The sequence below is a fragment of the Idiotropiscis lumnitzeri genome, chromosome 2, assembly GCF_059441095.1.
Source record: "Idiotropiscis lumnitzeri isolate Australia: NSW breed Sydney's pygmy pipehorse chromosome 2, RoL_Ilum_1.0, whole genome shotgun sequence".
NCBI classification, from domain to species: Eukaryota; Metazoa; Chordata; class Actinopteri; order Syngnathiformes; family Syngnathidae; genus Idiotropiscis; species Idiotropiscis lumnitzeri.
The window spans coordinates 26,358,694-26,380,551 of NC_142392.1; positions in this window are offsets into that span (position 1 = coordinate 26,358,694).

Consider the following 21,858-nt stretch of genomic DNA (forward strand, 5'->3'; position numbering starts at 1 on the left):
GACTCCCTTTCGGAATCACCTCTGCTCCAGCACTGTTCCAAAGGGCAATGGACCAGATACTGAGTGGTCTTTCTGGGGTTCAGTGCTACCTGGATGACCTGCTTATCACCGGACCTGATGAACAGTCCCATTTACAAAATCTGGACGCGACCGTACAGCGACTGGAAGAATATGGATTGAAGGTCAGACGAGACAAATGTGAATTTTTCAGACCAAATGTTGAATATTTAGGACATGTGATTGACAGCACAGGACTGCACAAAGCACCGTCAAATGTAAAGGCTATTGTAGAGGCTCCAGCTCCCAAGAATGTAACCCAGTTGAGATCTTTTCTGGGGTTGTTGACATATTATGCCAAGTTTGTGCCGAACCTTGCAAATATGTTAAAACCTCTACATGTGCTACTTAATAAAGCCACGCCATGGAAGTGGACGGCCAGATGTGAGTCGGCATTCCGGAATGTGAAGACGGCCCTTGTCGACTCTCGGGCCCTCGCCCATTTTGACCCCAAACTCCCTCTTCAGCTGGCTTGTGATGCTTCGCCTTACGGGGTGGGTGCTGTCGTGTCACATATCATGCCGTCTGGGGAAGAGAGACTGATTGCTTTTGCGTCAAGGACGCTCAACAAGGCGGAAAGCAATTATGCACAGATTGAGCGTGAGGCACTTTCTATAGTCTTTGGAGTAAAAAAAATTCATCAGTACCTATATGGCAGGAAATTTACGCTTCTGACAGACCATCGACCCCTGACCTCTATTTTTGGTTCGCATAAGGGCATTCCGTCACTGGCAGCCAGTCGCATGCAGCGTTGGGCTCTGCTGTTATCTGCCCACCAGTATGTCATCAAGTATAGGAAGTCGGACCTTCATCAGAATGCTGACGGGCTTTCGAGACTCCCCTTGCCTGTCACGCGCCCAGAGCCTGCGAACGCCGAAGTGTTTTACTTCGAGGAATTGTCTGTTACTCCAGTTACCTCGACGCAGGTGAAGAAAAAGACTCGCACTGACCCAGTCTTGTCCGAGATCGTAGATATCATCACTCGGGGAAGGGGAGGAGAGATGACACCAACCTTAAAGCCTTACTTAGGGAGACGAGATGAGCTTTCAGTCCAGAATGGATGCTTATTGTGGGGCTATCGTGTAATAATTCCACCACCCCTCAGAGAGAAACTACTTGCGGAGTTGCATGTTGGACACTGCGGTGTGGTTAGGATGAAGGAAATTGCACGCAGTTATTTTTGGTGGCCAGGCTTGGATGCAGCCATTGAGGAGAAAGCAAGATCGTGCATTGACTGCCAGAAATCGAGAAACCTCCCACAGCTTGCACCTTTACACCCATGGGACTGGCCTGAGGAACCGTGGCAAAGAGTCCATATTGATTTTGCTGGACCACTCGAGGGCCACATGTTCCTAGTGGTAGTCGATGCTCATAGCAAATGGCCTGAAGTAGCTGGCATGAAAAGCACCTCTTCAGAGAGAACTGTCGAAGGGTTAAGGTTTATGTTCTGCAGATTTGGTCTTCCCCAACAGCTTGTCAGTGACAATGGCCCACAGCTGGTGTCGGAAGAGTTCCGAATGTTCATGGAAGAGAATGGTATTCAGCACATCAGGTCTGCACCGTATCATCCTGCTACAAATGGGCTTGCTGAAAGATTCATACAAACCATGAAGCAAGCGCTAAAGTCCTCCCCAAGTACCCAATCTCTAAACCGTCGCCTCAACAGATTTCTGTTGTCATACCGAAACACGCCCCACGCCACAACTAAGGTGTCTCCGGCCGCATCAATGTTCAAGAAAACACTCCGCACACGACTTGATCTCTTAAGACCTCAAAAGACAAAAGACATTGTTCATCACCAACAGGAAGCTCAAATGGGACAACGGGCGAAAGCCAAGTTACGGTCCTTAACGGCGGGGGATAAGGTTCTTGCTCGGAACTATGCCCGCGGTGATAAGTGGACACCTGCAACAGTTGTTGCGAAAACAGGCCCAGTATCATATACAGTGAAGAACCATGATCACCTCGTTTGGAGACGACATATTGATCAATTGCTCCTGGCTTCCGGCCCTGGGTAAGACTCATCTCGTGCTACGCCCTTCAATCCAGCGCCAGCGGTCTATCAAGAGCTACATCCACCTTCAGAGGAACCTCAGGAGCAACCCTCTGAAATGGACAATGTCCACGGAACACCTAAGCCTGCTCAGGGGACTATGCCCGGTACCCTTCTCAACCCAGGAGTCATTCAGCCATCTTCAACAGACACTGTAACTGACTTATTGATCGGTCGTACTTATCCTAAAAGACAAAGACGACCCCCTGACAGACTGACGTTGTAGTGTAGTGACTAACCCATTTTATGGGGCAGAATAATCCCCAGGGTTTAGTCCGGATTGAGGTAGTCCACCCTCTCTCCGTAGTTAGCGCCCGGTTTGAGGGCTAGTTAAAATTGTTGTGTGTTGAATCACAATCTCTACATGGTAAAAAAAAAAATAATAATAAGGTTGACTTTTGCTAAGGAGACCTTAACAGTAAGGGGGAAGGAATATGTTATGTATTGATTGTAGTCGTTGCTCGTCGAGAATGCAGCGGTGCCCCCTGGGTAACTTGTTGATGACGTAAATTGTTGTTGAGTGCGGAACAAAAATATACAGACGTAGTTTGAATGGCTTCCTGTCTAGGAGTGGAAGAGTTTAAACCTGGCTAGTTTTATTCGATGTCCTGCATCTTGTGTCACTGTTATTCTGTGGAATGCTGTGTGGGTGGCTGGTGAAGTTGGAAAAAGAAAGTGAAAGAATGTGAGGTTTGGGAGGTTTTCGGTCGGTGCCTGGCGCAGACAGATACCTCGAGGGGGAAGGGATGCACAAGAAACTGGACCCTTCAGCCACAAGCAGGAGGGGCCACCACTTGAAGAAAGACCAAGAGGAGCAAGCTAAAGTTAACTGCAGCGTACACATAGCCAATAGAATCATGCCAGGATGCCTTAGTCTCTGTGTCATTTGCATATTGTGTCTATAAATTAATGCTGAACAGCGAAGACAAAGAGAGCTGTATTGAGAGGGACCCAAACTCAAGTTGTAGATTTGTGTGTTAGGAATAAATCCACTCGTGTGTGAAAATGCCGGCTTCCTGATACCTTTCTATTGCAGAACGAGCGCGCATATTGTTGGATGAGTGAGAGTTGGGTAAAGTCACAAATTGGAGTCAGATTATTAATTTGAGTTTACATTGGTTTAAAATTAAATTCTAACATTGATTTAAAGATAAATTCCAACAAGACGTAGTTTGAATGGCTTCCTGTCTCCCGAGTCTTTACTTTGGATATTAACCCTCCTACCCAAGTTATAACAGTCATCTTCAAGAAAAAACATAATGTTCTACGACACAAGGATGGGACACAATTCAACATTTACAAATATGACAGGATGTATTATTTAAATTTTAAACACTGTGAATAGAGAAAATGATGACCAATGCAAAAAGTGTTGTGACATGCAGACATGGCATGAGATCATGGGTCACTGCAATTATGATGATATTCAAAGGTTGCAAGAGGTTGCCGATGGCATGGTGATTAAGGGTAAAATTGACAAAGCAACATTACAATGTGATGTGTGCACTCAGGGAAAGTTTATTCAAACTAGAAATAGAGAACCTGATACCAGAGCTAAAAATGTACTCGACATGATCCACACAGACATAGCCGGACCAATTGATCCTGAATCAATTGACGGACATCGTTTTGCATTGTCATTTACAGACGATTACTCCGGTGCAATATTTGTGTATTTCATGAAACACAAGAGTGACACAGTACTAGCAACTGAGAAATTCTTGGCAGACTCAGCCCCATACGGCAAAGTCAAATGCATCAGATCTGACAATGGGACAGAGTTTCTTGGTAAAAACTATCAAAATTTGCTGACTAAAAATAGCATCAAGCATGAAACATCGGCGCCATATTCGCCACACCAAAATGGCACAGCTGAACGTAATTGGCGCACATTATTTGACATGGCGAGATGCATGCTAATTGAGAGTGGATTACCTAAGATGTTATGGACCTATGCAGTCCAGACAGCAGCTATTGTGAGAAACAGATGTTTCAACAATAGAATAAAACAGACAGCTTATCAAATGCTAACGGGGAAACGACCTAACCTCTCCAGGATGCAAAAGTTTGGTTCTAAATGTTTTGCTTACATACAGAACAGAAAGAAACTAGACTCCAAGTGTGAGGAGGGAATATTTGTTGGGTATGACAAAAATAGCCCTGCCTATCTGGTGTTCTATCCAGACAGTGAAAAAGTGCAAAAACACAGATTAGTGAAGTTTGCAGCAAAAGCTGTAGCAGAGAAAGAAACACAAACTTTCACTAGTGATGATGACGATCTGGTACAGAACAAACCAAGGGCAAACCAATATGGACCAACCATAAGTGTGAGCCCAAATGTCACTCAGGGTCATGAACCCAAAATGACACCTGATGTGGACAGCCAGTCACAAAACGATGAAACAGAACAAAAAGAAATGGCACCTGAAGTGAGTGACCAAACACAGACTGATGAAACTCAACAAAGACGATACCCTTCCAGAGAGAGAAAGAAACCAAAATATTGGTACGAATATGTAAGTGGTGAAGAATTTGATGATCAGACTTTCACCAGTGTTGACTACTGTTACCGGTTAATGTGTAACATACCTGTAACATACAGCGAAGCCATAACCTCATCCAATGCAAAACAATGGCGTGATGCAATGGATGATGAGATGCAGTCGCTAAAAGACAACAACACGTTTACCCTGACTAACTTACCTAGAGGTAAGAAAGCAGTGGGGGGTAGATGGGTGTATGCGCTGAAAAGCAATACTGAAGGATGTGAGAATTACAAAGCACGTTATGTTGCAAAGGGATATAGTCAAAAGATGGGTGTAGATCATGATGAGACATTTTCACCCACCGCAAACATGACTAGCATTAGAGTGCTAATGCAAATAGCAGTACAAGATAACCTGATTCTACATCAGATGGATGTCAAAACAGCATACTTGAATGCACCAATTGACTGTGAAATTTACATGGAACAGCCAGAAGGCTATGAAGTCAAATCAAGCACTGGAGAAAAATTGGTGTGCAAGTTACAAAAGTCACTTTACGGACTAAAACAATCCGGAAGAAATTGGAACAAAATGCTGCATGAATATTTGGACAAAAACGAATTTGTGCAAAACCCAGCTGACCATTGTGTTTATACAAAAGTGAACAATAATGACAAAGTGATCTTGATAATATGGGTTGATGACTTGATTATTGCCGCAAGCAATGAAAAAGTGTTAATGAACGTGAAAGAAATGATGACAGCAAAATTCAAGATGAAAGACTTAGGAAAGCTGAAACACTACCTAGGTATTGATTTTGAACAAAATAACAAGTGTATAAAAATGACACAGGGAAAATATGTTGAAAAACTACTGGAAAGATTCAACATGCACGACTGTAAACCAAGAATGACACCATGTGAACAGAAACTTGACTACACTGGGAACACAGAAGAGATCTGTGATGTCAAAAAGTACAGAGAGGCTGTGGGTAGCTTAATTTATTTAACTACGTGCACAAGACCTGATTTGAGTTTTGTTGTAAGTTATCCCAATATTTAGCTACGCCATCAGAAGAACAATGGTCTACAGTAAAACACGTCTTAAGGTACTTAAAAGGTACAACTGGCAAGGAACTTTGCTTCACTAAATGTGATGACAAACTTGGATTACAAGCATACAGTGATGCTGATTGGGCATCTGACACAAGTGATAGACGAAGCACAACAGGTTACTGTATTAGCTTGAACAAAAATAGTCCTGTTGTTTCATAGAAGACGAAGAAACAACCTACCGTTGCATTGTCCACATGTGAGGCCGAGTATATGGCTCTAGCTGCCACAATGCAAGAATGTTTGTACATAGTACAGTTGTTGGGCCATATTGAGAAATATCAATATGAGCGACCAATTATCTTTGAGGATAATCAAGGCACCATAGCACTGGCGAAAAACCCTGTAAAAAGGCAAAGGTGCAAACATGTTGACATAAAGTACCACTTTATCAGGTCAACTGTTAATGATGGGAAAATAAGTTTGGAATACTGTCCAACCGACCACATGGTGGCAGATGTTTTGACAAAACCAGCAACAAAAGTCAAGTTGAATACATTTGCCAAGTTCATATTTGGGAACTAACAGGTATGTTCAAATACAAGCTTTTTCCCAATGTTTAGAGTGGTCAAAATAACAATGTGAGAGCAAGTGGGGGTGTTAAAGATGTGCTCTCAAAGTCCTTACTTTGTTACGTATATGTTTATGATGTAATACTTTATCACATGCATGCTTATGATGTGCCGCCCCTTTCATCCTTTGTAGCCTCCGAATAAAATCTTCACTTCTTCCACACTGTCAGACGAGACAGGTTGTGTGCAGTTATTCCTCTGTCAATACAGAAATTCTGGTTTGCTGATCCTGAAAGTAGTTGGACGCGATACTACTGCTGCGTAGTACCACTCTGCCAACAGTATACAAAAAATAATAAAAAGTATGTCCAAGCAGTAAAGGTTGCGCAAGCTTACTACGATGAGCACTCCTACAACTTCCGCGTCCTGTCAAGCCAAAAGAAATAGGAATCTAGGAAGTTCGTGTTAAAAAAAATAAATAAATAACGTGAGCCTTCTTAAATTAGATTTATTACTCAATATACGGTGGGTCAAGCTTCCCTCACACTTGATCTTTCAGTAGACCGTGTCTTCATCTTCACTCTTTATAGCCGTGATTCTCAAATAGTGGGTCGCGGTGCGATGCTGAGGCGGGCGCGTGGGACCCTGGGGAACATGCTTTTTTTCCGCCGTAGTCCAGCTGTACGATGCATAGTTTTGGGACCGAAAAAGGCAATCTCAGACAATGCGAGTTTGAGCTAGTCAAAGCTGTTTGTGCGCCTAGTTCACGCGGTACTGAATAAAAAAAAGAAAAAAAAAGCGTTGCCCTGTCGCTCGTTGTCCCGGAGGTGATTTCTTTCCGCTACTTAAATGCCCTGCGCTAAGCTATCTTCCGCCGCAGCAGAATGGACTTTGTTTGAACTATATGTAAGTCCATACACAGCAGCAGCAACAAGCTACGTGATGGAAAATAAACGACTCCACTAACAAGTAGCGTGCTAAGCGAGGAGGCGAGGAGGTGCTAAGCGCGCTAATCGCGAAAATGACTTTTTTCGATGTACGCACGAGCAGCAGCTATGAACAGAAATGTTGTATTGCAACCATTAAGTATCTAAACATAAAATAAAGGAACACGGAAATGTCTGACGTCATCACGACGAAGTGGTTTGATGTCAAACGTAAAGTAACTGTAATGATGGCAGTTATATCATTAGTCAGTAGTTGGCAGTATTGCCTGACGTGTGTTTGGTTACCAGACGAACAAGTGTGTCTGCACATAGACGAGAATGCAAGTCAGTAAATAAAGAGAAACAAGCTTGCAGCATCACGTTACCTGCGTGACTTCTTAAGATAGAAGACAGAACGTTACATGGTACCAGGTCGCGGGTCAAGAAAAGGACTGACGCGAGATGGACTCCGTAAGGCCACCAGAAGCGCTGAAAATGACGGGAAATGTGGACGCGAGTTGGCGAGCTTTCAAGCAACAATTCCTGCTCTACCTTGCTGCAGTGGGAGTCGGAAACAGAGCGGACGAAAGAAAAATAGCCCTTTTGCGAACCAATGCCGGAGCCGAGGCCATCGAGGTATTCAACACCTTTGTTTATGATGAACCGAAGATAAAGACAAGTTTGAAACGGTCCTACAAAAATTTGATGAAAACTGTCTTGCTAAGAAAAACGAAACTTATGAGAGATACGTGTTTTGTTCAAGACTCTAACAGCGCGGTGAGTCCTTTGACAATTTCCTCACCGATCTCAAAATTAAAGCTAAGTCTTGTAACTTTGGTGATCTGAAAAACTCAATGATAAGGGATCAGATTGTGTTCGGGACGAATGAAAAGAAACTAAGAGAGACGCTGTTGAGGGAAGCCGACCCAACATTGGAAAGTGCAATAAAGACTTGCCAAGCTAACAAGCTAGCAAAGCAGCACGTGCTAACTTCCCAAGCAGCGCCATTTTATGAAAAAACAGAGTCCGTGAAGGCAGTGACGAGGAAAGGTAAACTGCGATTCAAGAAAAAGACCAAAAACAATGAAAATGATCAAGCTCCATTCAGGTGTAAAAAGTGTGGAGAAATGCACGAGCCAAAACGGTGTCCTGCATTTGGGAGAACATGTGCTAAGTGTAAAAAGCAAAATCACTATGCTAAGATGTGCAACACCAAAAAGAAAGTGCACACCGTGCAGGAAGACACAGTGATAGTGATGACCTAAGTGACACTTTTTTCATCAAAATCGTGTCATATGACGAAAGCGATGTGCAACAACAAACTAGAGGAGACCCAGAGCAAGCTGTTAATGCAGTAAAAGAAGATAAATGGATTGCACCACTGCTTGTCAATGGGACACTTGTTACTTTTAAAATTGACACAGGAGCAAAAGCAAACAAAATTAATGAAAAAGACTTGAAATCACTTGAAGAGAAACCGGAAAGAGTCACAGACAAGCCCGTGAAATTGAAAACCTACGACAATCAGCCAATAAAAACAAAGGGATGTTGAAGGCTTAAAGTGACAGCAAAGGGAAGACAACAAATTAACGTTCAAAATTGTGCCAAGTGGACTGGAGTCAATCCTGAGAGACAAGACATCTGAAGATCTTGGATTGATAAAAAGAATTTACCAAATCAACAGCAAGGATGTCAATAAGAACAACAAAATGTTAAAGAGTGAAGGTAGTAAGAGTATAGGGAACAAGTACTTTTCTGTCTTCAAAGGACAAGGTATGCTACCTTACACTTATAAAATACTGCTCAAGGAAGATGCTGAACCTGTAGTACATGCCCCGAGAAGAGTCCCAGCCCCTCTCAAAGAGAGATTAAAAAAGGAACTGAGCAGAATGACACGGATCGGAGTCATAGAGAAAGTGGAAGAAAATTCCATCACGTGTGTTAAAAAGGGGAACTCCCAAGAGTTACGTGTTTGCCTCGACCCCAAAGATCTGAATGAGAACATTAAAAGAGAACATTATCAGATTCCCAACCGTGAAGAAATCCTGAGTGACATGGCAGGTGCTAAGTACTTTAGCAAATGAGATGCATCGCATGGATTTTGGCAGCTGAAGCTGGACACCGAAAGCAGCAGGTACACCACCTTCAACACACCATTTGGGCGTTTCTGTTTTCTGAGACTGCCATTTGGCATAAAGTCTGTGCCTGAGATCTTTCACAGAGCTATGGAGTCAATCATAGAAGGTCTGGAAGGAACCCGTGTGTACATTGATGATTTGGTTGTGTGGGGAAACACGGAACAAGAACACAGTGAGAGATTCGAGGAACTGCTACAAAGAGTTCAAATGAATGGACTTAAACTAAAACGAGAGAAATTTCTAATCTTGTTGCACACTTGAGTACAATGTCAATAAAAGGATTTCTGATTTCTGAAATGTCTGTTTGGAGTTACAGAATTGACACAGCAGATGGAGTGGTGCCAGACAGAACCAAAGTGCAAGCAATGCTGGACATGCCAGCTCCAACCGAAAAAAAAAGGACTTCTGCGAGCAATGGGGATGATAAACTTCCGGGGCAAGTTCATTCCAAACCTCTCTTCAAGGACAAAGTCCCTAAGTTTGCTGCTGCATCACAACGTAGTCTTTGAGTGGACAACAAAACATGACGAAGAATGGCAAGATCTAAAGAGAACTGTGACAGCTGAGCCAGTCCTTGCCTACTTTGATCCATCAAAACCAACCAAAATTTCCACGGATGCGTTGAAAGATGGGCTAGGTGCCGTACTGCTGCAAAAGGCGAGAGACACATGGCAACCTGTAGCCTATGCATCCAGGTCAATGTCAGAGACTGAAAAACGCAATGCTCAGATCGAAAAGGAGTCACTGGGTCTAGTGTTTGGAATTGGCAAATTTCACACGTATGTTTATGGACTGCCCACATTCATAGCAGAGACTGATCATAAGCCACTGATTTCAATTAGGAAGAAAAATCTCAATGACATGACGCCCAGAATTCAACGCATGATGATGACATTGCAGCGCTATGATTTTGAGCTAATATACACGCCTGGAAAATACATCGTGCTTGCTGATGCGTTATCCCGAGCGCCGCACCCTAACAGTGACATCAAGGACTGCGTTACGGCGGAGGAGGCTGAGGCTCACATCAACATGGTCACAGACGCGCTTCCTGCTACTGACGCGATGCTGCAACAAATTGTTGCAGAGACGGCTATGGACCCAGTCTTGAACAAAGTGTCACAATGTATGAACAATGGATGGTCAAAAGGGAACTGCCCTCAGTTTTACCCGATGAGAGCGGAGTTGTGCATGGCGGACGGCCTCCTGCTGAGGGCGGACAGGATTGTAGTTCCACAAACTATGCACAAGGACATGCTTCAGCGTCTTCACAAAGGACACCTGGGAGTGGAGAAATGTAAGAGAAGAGCACGAGAAGCCATCTACTGGCCGGGCATTAACAAAGACATAGAAGAAATGATTCAAAAATGCCAAGTTTGCCAAAAACATCAACACAAACAAGTCAAAGAGCCAATACTGGTAGCTGACCTTCCCACAACTCCCTGGCAGAAGGTAGGCACTGATTTGTTTCATATAAGAGAACATTATCAGATTCCCAAGCGTGAAAAAATCCTGAGTGACATGACAGGTGCTAAGTACTTCAAATTAGATGCATCGCATGGATTTTGGTATTCATAAATGTGTTTGGTTTGCTTTTGTGAATAAAGATTTTACAAAAAACGTATGAGTAAATATTTATCATCTCATCAATATTTGCACAACAGAGTACTGAGTTTCGAGATCCTCACAATAATAATTCTCAAAATTATATTTCTTCTCAATTTCGCTTAGTTAAGGGATATTTTATTGACAATCTAACATCACGATACAAAGACAGAAAAAAAATTGGTGGTGGGGGGCAGCGAATCTTTTTCTTCTTGGTAGGGGCGGGCGTGAAATAATTGAGAAGCACTGCTAGTATATGCAGACATTATAATCATACAATCTTGCAGCCCGAGTGAACCGCAGCATCGGTCAGAGAATCGTAAACGTCCCACTGCTGTTCCAGCAGCGGCTTCTCGGGGCATAGGCGGAAGTGACGCGAGAGATGACTCACCAATGTGGCGTGAATTTAGTTATTTTGTTACATTTTTTTAATCAACCGAAATAAAATATTATATAAAAAATATATATTAAAATAGAACAGCCAGGTGTAAAAAACAAACACAGAAGCAAAGAAATATATTTGAAAAATACGCGCTTAATAAAGCATGACGTCATAGCAAGCGCGCAGCTTCCGAAGGACCTCGACCACATCCACCGACCCGTCCACACCGGAACAAAAAATCCCACCGCTAAATTCTTCTGATTTAGTGTGGAACTGACTGTAATTTTCTCAAAGCATGTCCAGTGCTACTATAAAGGACTACGACATAATTCATTAAGTTTTTGTGTCCCGATAACCTCATCTTCGCGCGTTGATGCTTTTCGGCGTAGTTAGCTTAGCTTGTTAGCTAGCTAGCCGCTAACGAAAAGAGGCACATGACTCATCGCCAAGCAGAGATCAAGTGTGGATTTTTTGGAATTATCATTTGAAAATGTGTGCAAGAACGACACCCAAGTACAAAGAGGAACTTTGTGGAATAAAAGAAGAGAACGAGCAACGTCTTCAACTGTTGGGCGAAGGTTGCAACCAGCCTCGTGTTGTGCCACTCAAAGCAGGTTTGTACACGTTTTACTCTCATTTGCTTTGTTTCGAACGACTTTCTTTCATTAGAAATATGCATCACAACATTAAGTTGTTTGGGGAAATGCGTTCAAGGTTATTGCCGTTTTATTTTTAAATATTGACTTTTACTTGTCGGTTTGCTGAACATTTGTTTATGCCAAATGAAATCAGTGCAGAAAATATATGCCAAAGAATAACCAATAGGGGCGGGGGTGAACTCCCATGTTTTTTTTTTTAAATAAAATTTGAACTGATTATTTAACATTTTACGTTTTCTGGTATTTATATCTTGTTCAAGCAATTCCTTACGGAAGGAATTCTGCCCGACTCTAAAAAATGTGCACACTGCGGCGAAAACATCAATGGCGGTTGATCAATTTTAGTGGATAAAACACAAAATATTAAGTTTTTTTTAAAAATCAAGCACGTAATGGTCTTATTTATTAACTTTGTACTGGCTTCGTCGGGTGAGAGTCAATGAACCTCCGGTGGCTCTGCACTGTTTTGTGCACGTGTGCATAGTTTCACTTCATCCAAACATTTAAAATACATTGAATGCATCCATCCAGGGTTGCACGGATCTCATCAGTGAACAAGCGCATGCTGCAAGGAATGCATCTGCATCTTTGGCTTACTATGGGCTTAAAAAGGGAGAACGTCACAACCCCCTTTTCCAACAACAAGCCGAGGAACATTTAGTTCCTGGTAATAAAGTTCCTGTGGCCCAGGTGGTTTGCATCTCCCCCACAACTCGTAGTTCTTGATAATTTATGCAAATGATAATGATGATGTATCAATGGGAGGTGTTGTGTTACTTTGTTACTCATTACTGACACCCTTTGGCAGTTAAGCATCATTGCAGTTCCAAAATAATTTAGTGAACTCTTAAAATATTATGGTGTATCTTAGTCTAATTTGAATATGTATTGGATAAGTTTAATATAAACAGTCATTATTCAAATATGTCAACATGAAAGTCAGAGTGAAAGTGTTGTTGCTTAATGCTTATGTGAAGGGATTTTGTCTCTTCAAACATAATTTTGTTTTAAATTTGATTTAGAAACAGACATTTTATTTAAAAAAAGGAAAAAGGGGAATGTCGGAATGTACTAGCAGGATAAATGTCATTTTGGGTAAAAAAAAACAAACAAACGTAAATCATGCAATAAATAGCGACTCTGATGCCAGGGCCCCTTTAATTCTTTTTGGTATTCAGATTATAATGGAAGCAAAAAGTACCCACGATGAAACTATCTCTAAATGCAAAATGAAATACTGAAACATATTTCACTTGAAGGATTTCTTTTCTATCAATGACATTATGTTGCGATGGCCCCCAGTGGCCCCCATTAATAAGTTAGGGTCCCACAACAGGTGTTCCATCAGACGCACACAATAGCCTGTGTGTGCTAACTTCAGCTCGCTTCCAGAAACGTCTGTGACTAATTCAGGAATGAAATCGGGCATCAGCCGCAACGTGCTTCCTTTTTAAATGCTCGTTTATCACTGTTGTGCTGCTAAAAGGAGGTTTACATCGTCGGACGTAATTTTGTGAAATGCCCCCATAGTCCGGTCCAAGTTGGGGTCGCACGCATTGCTCCGTATGCGGCAGGCACAAGTCAAGGTAGCACAGTAGAAACAATATAAGACAAAGTCACCGCATGAGCTTTGACTTGACCAAACCAAATGTGTGTTTGTCTTTTTGTGTCCGACAGACGTCAGTGAAAACGATCTCCGTTCTGTGAAAGAGGAGCCAGACTTGACTCACATGAAAAAGGAGGAGGAGGAGGAGGAGATCAACAAGTCACCAGTGAACGGTGTCCCAATCAAGACTGAAGATGAAAACAAAGATGAGAGTGAGGACAACAGAGGGGCGGAGCCTCCAAGCAGCATCTCAAGTAGTCACGTGACAGCAGAAGGTGATGAAGACCAATGGAGACCATCACAAGTACATAATGAGGACACATTATCAGACGCTCATGACGATGATGAGGATGATGATGATGATGATGGGCAAGCCAAAGGTGAAAGGGCATGTCACACTGACTCATTAACTTCAAAGTTGTCTTTAAAAGGGCACACAAAAATACACACTGGAGAAAAAACATTTTCCTGCTCAATTTGTGGCAAGAGTTTCTCTCAAAAGTCGCATTTAACAAACCACACAAGAACACACAGTGGAGAAAAACTTTTTTCTTGCTCAGTTTGCAGTAAATGCTTTTCTCAAAAGTCTTATTTAGTAAGGCACACAAGAACACACACTGGAGAAAAACCTTTTTCCTGCTCAGTTTGTGGCAGAAGCTTCTTTGATAAGTCAACTTTAACAAAACATAGAAGAACACACAGTGGTGAAAAACCTTTTTCCTGCTCAGTTTGTGGCAAAAGCTTCTCTCAAAAGGCACATTTAACAATCCACACAAGAACACACACTGGAGAAAAACCTTTTTCCTGCTCAGTTTGTGGCAAGAGTTTCTCTCATAAGATAAGTTTAACAAAACACACAACAACACACAGTGGTGAAAAACCTTTTTCCTGCTCAGTTTGTGGAAAATTCTTCTCAAGAAAGACATATTTAACAGAACACACAAGAACACACAGTGGTGAAAAACCTTTTACCTGCTCAGTTTGTGGCCAAAGCTTCCTGTATAAGTCAACTTTAACAAGGCACGCAAGAACACACACTGGAGAAAAACCTTTTTCCTGCTCAGTTTGTGCCAAGAGTTTCTCTCAAAAGTCGCATTTACGAAGCCACACAAGAACGCACAGTGGAGACAAGCCATTCAGTTGCAGCGTTTGTGCTAAAAAATTCTCCACTCAACGGAGTGCTAAGAGACACGATTGTGCTGGTGAGAAAAGCAGCGATCCTTGAAGCTTAAAAAAAAGACAACAAAAAACTGAAGGAACTGACTCTTTGTGGTAAGATGTAAATGTGATTTTGAATGAAATATGATAAATTTAGTTTTGCAAAGTTCTTTTATTGACACTAAGCCAATGTGATCATTGCCAGAAGAACCATTGTGTCTGAGTGATGATGAGTTTTTTTTGTGTGTTTACTTCAAACATGTAAATAAAGTTAATTGCCTTTGCCTGGAACAACATTTGTTAACATTATTCTTTTCAGTTGTCTTTTTAATCGTACTTAATGGAAAAGGTGTGAGAAGAAACTGCTTATGAAATCGGTACCTTCCACAGTCATCAATAAAATCACTTGTTCCACTTGCTCAACTGGCCTTCATTCCGCAGTGTGAAAAGGTGAAAATCTGAACTAGAAGTTGAACTATAAAAAGAACAAGAAAGAGAAACGCAAATCGGCTCAGTTTCTCTCAAAGGTTTTGGAATGTCAGGAGTTGGCAACTTGATGGCGACTGGAGTCAGCGCTGGTTTTCTCGCTGTGTTTGGCTGGCTCGTATATGTATGGTCCATTGAACAAAACTCAAATTCTTCAAATATCCCCTCACATACATTTAACATTTCACTTTCTGATTAAAAGAGATAGAAAATAGGCCTGAGCATTGTTTATGGTGGGGGCAATTCTCTCGCCAGGTCAGTGACCTTCCAGGGTATGAGAGTAATTTAAGGTGGTCACGAGTAGACTGGTCGTATCAACGGGGAGACGCACCTGCTCTCCCTCTGGGGGAATTTTGGAGGGAAATCCCAAAGACTAGCGTGATGGGAATGCATATGCAACAAGTCAAGTCAATTTTATTTGTATCGCCCTAAATCACAGACAGTCTCAAAGGGCTTTACATAACCACAATCGACATCCACTGATCTTAACCCCCAGGAGGGCAAGGAAAAACTCAAAAAACCTCATTAGGGGAAAAGTGAGAAACCTAGAGAAGGGACCACAGATGGGGGAATCCCCCTTCCAGGCTGCAATGGATGCCAACTGGGCAACATTTGACACATAAAATGATGCTATACAATGTTAGATGAGATAATATAAGAGTCAATCAAAAGAAGTGCTGCAGGAAGATGACTTCAGTGGAGTGCGTCCTCATCCAGGGCCGTAATCTCCATGGCAGCATATCCGAGGATGAGCCTTCGATCTTGTACCGGTCAGTTGGTGTAAATTCAGAACAGCCACTTCCAGGTGAATCACCATTGCCTAATTCCTGTGAGAGTATGTAAATAGTTTGTGTATTTTTAATCATGTTTTTATACACTATTTGTATCAATGATAATAACACACACACTCACAGACACGCACATCATTGCTTCAGCACACATGCGCACAACTGGCACACCCACACGCTTGTATAAGTTTCACTTTCCATAAGTTTCGTTTTCCTTTGAATAAAAGTCCAAAGGGTTGGGCGAAGAAGTCAGTGAGAGTGCGGGAGAGTGAACTGGCAAGACGTCTACTTCATCTCCTGGCTTCTCCTCCCATCGCGATGGAGAAAAGACAAAACCTTCCCTGGTTATTCCTCTGGTTCTCTGTATTTTAATTCAGTCTAATGAAGGCGTCAGGACCCTTTTAAACCTGACATTTATTGGTGCCGAAACCCGGGAGCCACACCCGGACGGGCGATCGTCGCTGGATATTTCGGGGGCCAACGAATCTGACGTCAGCGCTTCACCATTTGAAAGCGGGCCTCTGAGCTCCGGTGCGGCCGTCTGCCCGGATGTCGGTTCCCTGTCGGACCAGGCGGATCCGGAGGAAGCCAGGTATGGTTTTTCAAATTATTTTGTACCACCATTTTAAAATTTAAAACAATTCGTAAGGGGTGATTTATGTGAGGGAGTGAAAAAGCTGAGTAAGGAAGCACGCCGGCCGTTTTGCAGTAGTTCGGTCGAAAAGAAAATAAACTGGATCGTGCTCGTCTAAGGAGTTATAGAAAAATAATTGGGCCATAACTCATTGCGCTGAAGGGAAGCTGGACTTCTCGGGAGGCTGGATCTCCCTTACGGAGAGCATGGTAGCATTGATTGGCGGTTCTGCGGTCCGTCTGATAAGGAAGAAAGGAAGAAAAAAAACCCGATCGCGTTATTCAAGGAGTTACAAATAGTATTAGGCCGTAACTCGTTTAAACAGTGTTAAACATCTCAACTGAACATTACGGATAGCGCGGTAGTATCTATTAGAACGTCCTGCGGTACGTCTAAACCGGATCGTGTTGTTTAGGGAGTTACAAAAAGAAGAAATTAGGTCGTAACTCGTTCAAACCGACAGCACGGTAGAGTCTATTAGAAGTTCCTCGGTGTCGATAAATAGAGAGAAAGAGAAAAATAATCGCACTTGGAGGAGGTCTCCTCACAATTTCACATTGAAATTTAGGGAAAAATAAGGCATTATTTTTGGTGGTTTTTATTTTGAATTTCTTTGGCAAGCAGACTGCTCATTTTGACTGTGTGTGTGTGATCTTGGAGCTGCGCAGCTGTGTGTGTGTGGAGAAAGGAAAAAAGGAAAAACTAGGTGGGGGTTTGAGTCAGTGAGAAAGAGCGTGCGTGTGGGGGCGTGCGTGGGTGTGTGAGCGTGTGTGCGTGTGGGTTAGAATTCCAGCATAAGAAAGCAAATTCAGAAGTGAAAAGAATTTGCAGAGAAAGAAAGTAAGCTGAAGAGAAAAAGAAAAAGGAAAAAGTAAAACCCACACACACAACATCAGATGTGGAATGATCATTTTTGCTTGTGGATGTTTGCGGAAAAACTGTATGCAAAGTGAGTGAATGGTGTGATTGGGGATTACAAATACCTTTTGGTATTTTATCTTGTATAATGCAATAAGGGTTATAAACAGGAATAGTATTTGAGAATGACAGAGAAGGTTGTTGGAGAAGGTAAAGAAAGGGGGGGGGGGGGTTGCAACTGCCCCCTGCATCCTGAATTACCCCCACCACCCACATTATCAGGTAACGCCACATAGAATGAGAACTAGATCAGACAGAACTGCACCGATAAGACAAAAACCCCCAATAAAAGATAGAAAAACCAAAAAAGCGCTCACCTCAATGTGTTGCGTGTATAAGTGGCAGTGTGCATTTGTGGCAGAGGCTGCATTGGCCCTATAGGGCTGCACACACATAATTATGAGAGATATTAGTTGAATTAAAGGACTTATTATGGGCAAAAGATAAAGATGGATTGTGTTGCTGTTATACTAACATGTTATTCTTGTTTGAAGTTGTTCAGTGTTGAGAACTGTGTGTGTCGTTTTGTGGGCCCGTGTATATGTCTGTGTGTCTGTCTGTGTGTCTAAATGTCAGGGAGAGTGATCAAAGTGGTTGGAATTATGCTAAAAGGATGGATGAAGTAGAGATAAAATGGAATCAATGATTAGTAACCAGCGAAAGGCTACTTAGGAGTGATGAGATCTTATTGAGGAAAATAATTCAAAAATATACAAAAAGAAATCAATAAAGGGGAAAATACATATATTCCGATTTGAAAATAAAATAAAATAACTTTTATGACAAGATAGGCTTAACGAAAAAGAGAGAAAAATAGCCTGAAGTGCCTTTTTCCGAAAAAAAATTGAACCCAGATGCCTAAGACTGGTTGAGAAAGATGAGCAAAGATAAGGGGAGAAGGAAAAAGACTCCAATAAAGATTAGAATAGCAGGCATCTGAATAAGATTGAAAGGTTGATCAAAAGAACAGATGAGTTTTTAAATGAAGAGGTTTTCCTAAATTTACAAAAGATATTGGCTTTTGATTAAATGATTGAGCTGAAATAACCGTATTGGTAATGGGACACCAATTACCCTTTTTATGTGACACTGGTGCATGTAGGATTGCTTATAATAAATCAATTTCAAATGATAGGGCAAGTGAGAAAGGGGCCATAGTCAGATGTGCAAGTGGAAAAATGGAACAGAGTAACAGAATTAGAACCTGTGTGGTTGAGGGACCCAGAAGGCCACTGAGTTGGTTGCATGAATTGAAATTAGTTTTATTTTTACAGAATAATGAGAGCCCAAGTTGTGGGGATGTGATTAATTTACAGAAAAAGTTTAGTGATGAGATAATTTATATTTACATGATTCAATAGACAAGATATATCATTTTGATGATGGTCTTTATTTAATTGTATACTTGCGTCTCCTTCAGAAAGGGAGAAGTAGGTGTTATGAAATTTTAATAATTGGACGAAGCTTTTGAAAGTGAACATGAGGAATTTTTGCAAAAACATAGGTGTTTCTTGATTTTTTAAATTTTGATTCGAGACATTGGTAGGTTTGAGTGGTTGTGGAAAAACTACAGTGAATTTGGAAATTAGGAGCAGACTGTGGAGAGGCTCCTGTGAGGAGGAGGATAGAAATTAGATTTTGCTTTTTGGTGAATTGAAGAAATAAATATTTTAGATTTCATATTCCAGTTGATGATGTTTATATTAAAGTAGGCCAGAGATGCAATGAAATGCAGAAATATAAATGATACAGGAAAAATTTGGCAAGGGCTATAATTTTCATTAAAGCAGAGAAGAAATTAGAAATTGCAAATAACATTGATGTGTACTTGTCCACTTTGAAGTAGAATTAACATGCTCATTTTGTGATAAGAAATTTGTGATTATGTGAAAAAGGAAAAAGAGAATTACAGGCTTTTCAGATAAAACAACCTAATTTAAATTGGCCAACTTGTAAAATGGAAAAGAAGATTTTAAATTATGCACAAAAAGCTTGAACGTGTTGAGCAGAAGGAAGAAAAAGAGAAAACATTTAAAAAAAAGAAGGAAGCAGAGAGTCTTGTGATAAACAATAACTTTTCAGGACGAAGAGAGAAGCAACAGAGGATCACATGGCGAAAGAAAAAAACCTAACATAAAAGTGTGTGTAGAAGGACTTCTACATCAACATGCGTTTTGCTTATTAGGACAATTGGACTTTAATATCAGAATCAATAGGCAAGGGCGAATTTAAACAAGAGTCAAAACTTTAAAAGGACGCATTGTCAGTGATAAGCGGGAAGAAAAATAGTAATAAAACTTTGCCAGACCACTTTTGTGTAAACACTTTCCTTGGGACTTTCATGACCTCCATTAAGTCCCTGACCTTTCATAGATAAAGTTGGAGCCCAAAGTCTCTCAGGGCTGTAATTTATGCGGCAGAGAAAGAGCCCAACAGGCTTAGGGTGAGTTTAAAACAACAGTATCATGGCCATAAAATGGGTTGTGTATGTTGGAACTTGTGGAGATACACTGCAAGATTGTATTTACAAAGCATCTTAATGCACTACCAAATTATTATTATAAGCCATTTGGGCAAACAGTGACTGCAAAAAATGGCCTCATGGACTTGTGTTGCTGCAGAAACACAGGAAAGTGAATCCATTTGCATATTAGTCACAACAATTTGGATTTCGTGGCAGAGAACCACTTAAGAGTGTGATCAAGAGCTTTCACTGCTGCTTTAAGGAATGAAAAAATGACATTCCATCACACGACATTCACATTGCACGGCGATTTAATTGTAACATTACATTAATAAGGTGCGATGCATTTAAGCCCAGCGTCATTCTTTTTCCACGCACCATTTAGAAGGCGCCACACGACTGTGGAGCCGTCCAAATTTTCACCAAACCCATGACTTGACTTTTTGACATATTTTCCTCCCGACTGGAGGAGTTAAGACGTGTAGGACTTGAAGACCAGGTGCACCTTCCAGACTGATAAGAAAGTGTCTGAGAACCAAGGTTGTAGGAAGAAATCACGCTGACTTTTATGCGATGGGAGTATTAGTAGTGCGATACCAACAGATAACTTGTAAAAGAGAGAAATTGTTAGGATAAGCAGGAAGAGCGTAGGCGGTTGTGAGCTAATTAAAATTTGGAGTTTCCCATCTTGTATGAGCTGTATGGTTACAATGTGAACTCACAGTCAAGATAAAATGTTCTTGTGTTCTGTTGATTTTGGGCGAACGCGTGCTTTAAAAATCACAAAAGATAAAAGAAAAATTGTGCATAAAGCACGTCTAAATAAGTATTTGTAAATGCAAAATTCTCTTAACAGAAAATGACACGATTACGATTGAATAAAGGCTGGAGCCAAGCCATAATCCCAAGGTCGGCATAGCACAAGAGGTTTAATGAAAACACACACACACACACACACACACACACAGTAAATCAACTTGACAAGTTGATCTCAGGCCAGAGAAAAAGGCACCACTAAATGGACAATGATGCAAACATTGAGTGAGACACGAGCAGACGTCGTGCCTCAACAGGGAGGAGATATGATATGAAATTGTTCCCACATACAGACTTTTCAACAAAAAAAAAATTTTTTTGGACACTGTTATTTGTTTGGGTTGCAATATTGTTTGACTATGATTGATATGTTTTCAAAATGGATCAAGATGTTTCCAACAACACATGCTGATGCTAAAAACGATTGGGAAAAGTGTTGTGTAATCAAATTATCCTGACATTTGGAATTTCAAGAAGTGATTTGAAGTGAAAATGATGCATTTTGTGAATGATGTTGTAACAAGTGGGACAGTTGTTAAAAATGGACTCAAAGCGTCACTGTGCATACAGTCTGCAGGACTTGTGGAACGCACTAATGAAAAAAAAAAAAAAAAAGGAGACAATGGCCAGACTGTGTTTCAATCACAGCAATGAGGACAATGCCAGCCGAAGGAAGGACACTATCCCCTATAGACTCTCAGGTTCATCAGAACCACCAACAAAAAACATGTTTGACCGAAAAAGATGCAAAAGACGCAAATACTGGTCAAGTGTTTTTCTGATTCACAGAGAATTCACGTCCGTGTGGAAGACCAACTCTTCTTCAAGGTGTTGAAACGACTCCGTTGGGGGGAAGTGAATGCTGAGATGGCCCTCGCCAGATGATGGCGGTGACCCCGACGCTGCAAAGGTCGCGGGGCGTGGCAGCTGGATCCACCAGTTGCAGTACAAGCTTCACCGGTTTCCAGCTAAAGGCCTAGCAACGCGAATCCCTCCCCGAGTCACAATCTCGGACCACACGCACATCAGAACCACACCACCAGCCACAGATACGAATG